Raw genomic sequence first — 6,000 nt, 5'->3', positions numbered from 1 at the left:
AAACCAACCTTATCCATACCCTCCCAATCACCTATATAAACCCCCTTGGGTTATAAATTTCAAAATTCACCTCATTCTAAAGAGAAATTCAAAAATTCCCTTCCTCCTCCTCTCTCCTCTTTAGCCTCCAATTTGCTACGGTTTGGGTGTGAGCCATTAGAGGCACGAGACATTTAGTGATTGCTTTATGAAGACCTACAATGAAGGATTACTAGTTTATTTTCACTAATAAACTAAGGTATGTATTTTCTAATAACTCTTTACTAATTTCGAAAATAGCAATGTAGTTATGGGGCTCATGATATTTAACAGTAGTTTGCGAATCATAGTGAGATCATAGATCCTTTAGGGTGGATGTGAATTTAGGTTTTATGTTTTTCCGCCAAAATAAGATTTTTGTCACGTATAAAACCCAGCAATATATATATATATATATATATATATATATATATATATATATATATATATATATATATATATATATATATATATATATATATATATATATATAGAGAGAGAGAGAGAGAGAGAGAGGGAGAGAGAGAGCTAGGTTCAGGTATTTAAAGTAATTATTGTGTTATTGTATGCATAAATGTGGTCCAATAAAAATTAAATAAAAAATTAAATAATTAAATAAATAAATAAGGGTAATTTAGTAATATGATTAATAACTTCCAAAAATAATCCATATAATCATGGTATTGACTTTTAACCTAATTTCTCCAGGTTTATATCTAATTGACTTTTTCTAACCCTAAATTTATCCTTTCATAAATCGGCCTCACACCCTTGATGTATTTGCAGTTGATCTTGAAAAAGACAGTCTTTTTCCGCCACCAGCAGCAGGTCATCGCCTCATTCCTTTTAATCGGCGCCCTGCACTTCACATTTAAGCCCCAAATTCATTGGTCGACAATAAAACGTGACAACAACCCCTGGAAGATGTTCGGTGGCAGTCTAAGCCGAAAATGGTGGTGCGATGGGCGAAAAAGGAAGGAGATTCAAGCCTTTGCGTCATTCTTTCCTGTCACAGGGACGAAAAAACACGAAGATAACCCTTGAGCTTTTCCCACTAAATCCTTTCAAGCTTCAAGATTTCGAAGCATTTCATAAAAGCCCTAATTAATTCAGAAAAGAATCAAATCAAATGTTACTCCACTCGACAATTCCCCAATCTCAACCACACCCGCAACCCTTGTTCTTCATCATTATACGCTTCAAATGTCTACAACTATGGCACAATCGACTAAGAAAATAAGCCACAAACAATGGTTGCTTGGAAAGCTATCTACAAGAGGATTTCAATGATGGGTAATCGGGAAAAGGGGTCGAGCAGTGTGTTGAATCAATGGGAGAATGAAGGCAAAACCACTACAAAGTGGGAGCTTTGTAGGCTTGTGAAAGATTTGAGGAAGTATGGTCGTTACAATCTTGCTCTTGAGGTATGTTTATTTGGCATTTCTCTTTCACTTTAATTCATGGGTTTCTTCGATTTTGTTCTGATTACTTATAAATTTGATATTTTGATTCATTCTTTATTGAATCACCCATAAAGCCTTGGGTTGAAAGATATTTAGTTCTGAGTTAAGATACATAACAACCTTAGGAGTTACGAACACTGAATTTCAATAATCCATATGTATGTGAGTGATAATAAGCAATAACAAACCACACACAACACCCAAATCCATGATTTAAGAAACATAAATTCTCTACTTTCTTGCAGGTGTTCAACTAACATCCTATTTGATCGCATCTGTTAGTAAAACTGTCTTCTAGATTCCTGTGAGCTCTACTGGAATGGAATCTTGAATTCTGATTCTGTCAGAATAGAAATGAGAGATATCAAAGCAAAACAGGGTACATATGAAACTTACAACATTCTACTGGAATGGAATCTTGAATTTCGATTCTGTCAGAATAGAATATTGAAGATGACCATTGTATGGGATGAAGATGAACAATGACCACCAATCTTCCAAAAAAAATAGATTATTCCAGCAGAATAATATACAATATTATGAAAAAAATATATGTAATAGTATAATCTGGTAGAATGATTTATATATTTTATTTTTTTGTTATTAATAAGTGTAACATTCTTATAGAATAGTATGTAAATTTTTTTCTTTTCTAAGAATGTAATGAAAATTTTTTTAACTTGTATCCAAAATTTTGTTATTCTTCAAGAATTTCATTAAATCAAAATATATATTATGTCAGAATGTCTATTCTTGTATGGTTCAATCATATTTGTTATTTTTCAATATATTGATTAACATATTCCGTCAGAATTTTACGAATTAAGAGAATTATCATCCATACAATCAGATTTTTAAAACTAATAGAATCTATTTTCCCTTAAAATATGCAATTTTCCATAAAATATGAAAATTTCCGTTATTAAATCTATATTAATTGACTAAAATACCCTTCTAGTTAGAATAGATGGTATTTTCAATTATATTTAATTCAATAATATGTAATAATCACTTGCTTAAAATAAGTAAAATTGATTAGCCCACATTTATGCATACAATAACACAATAATTACTTTGAATAGAATAACCTAAGCCTATATAGAGCTAGGTTCATGTATTTAAAGCCTATATATATATATTTATATATATATATATATATATATATATATATATAAACGATGTTCTGTGGTTCATCTTGGAGTTTCGAGAGAGTTGTTTCAGAAGAGAGCTAGAGAAATGGTTCTTGGGAGTTTGATCGGAGAGTCGATGCTAAGATGCGGAGATAAAAGCTATTAATAAGCTGAAGGTATCCTTTTATTGAGACTATAGTACATTAAAGTTATGACATTTGTCTAATTTAGTCATTAAAGTTTTTTTTTTGCACATTAGACCATTAATGTCATGTTTTACCTGTCAGTTTAGTCATTTTCACTGATGTTAAACGGTTTCCCGATTGACATCGTATATATGCCGATTAATATATGTATTTTTTATCGAATCTGATGACACGTGAGATATGCCTCGACAAAAATAAAAGTCATTAAATTTTTATCCCTCTTTAATCAATTAAACTTCTTCTCTCTCCATCTCTTTATGACTTTCTCTCTCTCTCTCTCTCTCTCTCTCTCGAAACTTGAGAGTGAAGATGTGTGCTTCGTTTTCTTGTTCATTCTCCTCCAGACTTTCCGATTCCAACAGCCGGAGGACACTAAGGACAACGACGAAGACAACGAGATTTTTTCCCTCTTCAACATCCCTGTCTTCATCTTCTTCATCTCGAACCCAAATTTGAAACCTGATCCTATTCCAGAAATACCAAACCCAGATGCATTCAATCGAAATAAGTATGTGTCATCTTCATGGTAATCGAATCCGAATTTTTTGAATCTGAACATGAACAATGCGTAACTGTCATCAGTTTCTTCCTTCAATACGGTGATATGGGTTTTAATTGATTGAGTCGATTTAGCTGTGGAGTATGTTTCTTTTAGGATCTCCAAGAAAGAGTTTCATTTAACCGGATACAATGGCGACGATGTAGAATCCGTATATGGGTTCTGACCTGCTCCGGTTCTGGACCTGCTCCGAACTTGGCCTCATGACAAATCGTAATATACATATATATATATATATATATATATATATATATATATATACATATATATATATATATATATATATATATATATATATATATATATATATATATATATATATATATATATATATATATATAGATGAACTCGTTGTTTCTGAGATTAGGATCTTCTTGGAGCCATGTTTGTTCCAGAAAAATCAAGGGTTTAATTTTTAAGCGGAAGGAACGATTGGAGACGACGGTTTGGGTGGACGAAGTGGTGGAAATGGAATAGTCGTCGTTGTTGTTTGTGGATGTAGAGGTAGAGAGTTATTGAAGTTGCGGTTACAAGTGGGCCGTCAGTGGAGGATTGGAGGATTGGTGGTTCGATGATATCATGTTTGTTGTTTGCGGGCATATTATTTTTATTATTGAGAAAGAAAGTGTAGCATAAAAGAAGGGTGCTCGGCGAAGATGATCCCAAATAGATTAATAGTCTGTTAATAATAGATGTGGCTATCTAAAAACAAAGAAAAACTTATTAGTAATGACACATCAGCATTGTTACCAGGAAACCTATTAAATTTGAGAATAAAGGGTTAATTGACATGTCAATAACAAGATTAATGGCCTGTTGCTCCAAAAAAATAGTGATCAAATCGGGAAAATGACTAATTTTTAATGTGCTACAATAAGATTTATGTTATCGTATTTTATAGCATAAATTACAGAGGGTTGTTAGACCCGAAAGTGTTACGAGAGTTTGTGATATGATGCTCCTAGGGACTAGATAGTAAGATTAGTAGATATATCTAATAGTGAAAATACTTAGTCTGGACGATGACGGTTAAAAACTCTAATTTACCAAAACCGATGCTTTAATCAAGTTCATCGGAAAGAACTGGAGAAATTAGTAACATTAGTTTTAATCAATGAATATATCTTTTCTAGAAATCGAGTAGTGTAATGTGGTGCTTAAGGAGAAGAAATTTGAAGAAAGAAAGAATTATAGAGGAGTAAGCAAAGGACTCTTACATATGTGGATGTTAAGCAAACCATATTAGTGACAATGTCGGTGGTTCCTACCTCTCATCTCACCATCTAAAAGGACCTAATTCATGAACCTTCCCCTCCTCCTGAAACTATATCTTTTTTCCAACATTTCCAATGACATATATATTATTTTATACAAGAATTTACAAGAACCACTTCGTCATTGGATTAATGGGAAGGAGTTGGATTGAACATTGATTTCCAAGAATGACACATTTGGGTGTCTTTGGTAGATAACGATGGTTTCACGTGTGTGTATGTGTGTGATGAAAGGTATGGGGTGTGGGTAGGTTTTTCTATATTTTTATTAAAATATGTAAATATGTAAAAAGAAAAAAGGAAACGGTATTAGAAAGGGTAAGATGATCTTTTCATATGGAGTATGGACGGCTGATGCGTTGAAAGCAAACCACAAGGACCATCCATGTTACAAAATCAATAGTAGGACCAATAATATGAATTGGGGAAAACCAAATGGACCAAATGTATAATTTATTCTAAAAACTAATAAAAATATAAAATCAAAGTACAATTTATATTTTTGATCAATTACAAAGTAAAATGGAACTACATGAGCCACCAAACAAAAACTTGAAACCATAAGGACCATTCACGATGAGAAATAAGATACAAACTAACCGTGTGATTTTTGGTAAACAACAAAGACCAATCATCTCCCTATCTAATAAACAAAACCACTCTTCCACGTGTCCCTTCAAAACCACCAAATTCTACCAAAGTTAAATACCAATTTTGCCCCTCTTTTGTTTCACCTTATATTCAATAATCAAGCCCTCTTTTGTTTCACCTTCTATTCAATAAATCAATTCATTATAATCAAATAATACAGATGTACATGTTTAAGTTACATACCCGATTAATAGATGTTTATTATGGTATCCAATTTCTTATATATGGTATGATATCAATTGGAATTAATTTGATTTTATTACTCGTTTAAATCATACTATGTTCTATAAAACTTCATACATATTGAATAATCGTTCATTTACGAAATACGACCCTCCGCAGGAAAGAAGACCAACAACTTGTACGCCTGAAGATACTCCAACTTTGGCATAATCTGTTTGGTACACTCATCGTTCTTGAATGTTGTTGTTTTTAATCCTGGCTTAGTCTATATATTGGTAATACAATATAATTGTTGTATGTAACAGAGGCCAACTTGAACTTTATATCGGGATGCATCAAGTAGTTCGATTGATTAAAAAAAAGGCTCAGTACAAAACATCTACTGCACAAGCTTTATACATGTCTTTGCTGATAAACGTATTAGATATAGTGTTCTTTGCTTGTAGGGTGGATTAATCTTTGTTTAGAACATGTTTTAGTTTTTATCAACGTATTTGTATGACTATAAATATAGTT

This window comes from Lactuca virosa, chromosome 1 (genome assembly GCF_052849685.1).
Source record: "Lactuca virosa cultivar CGN04683 chromosome 1, Lactuca_virosa_CGN04683_v6, whole genome shotgun sequence".
Classification (NCBI taxonomy): domain Eukaryota; kingdom Viridiplantae; phylum Streptophyta; class Magnoliopsida; order Asterales; family Asteraceae; genus Lactuca; species Lactuca virosa.
This window is presented reverse-complemented; position numbering follows the sequence as displayed.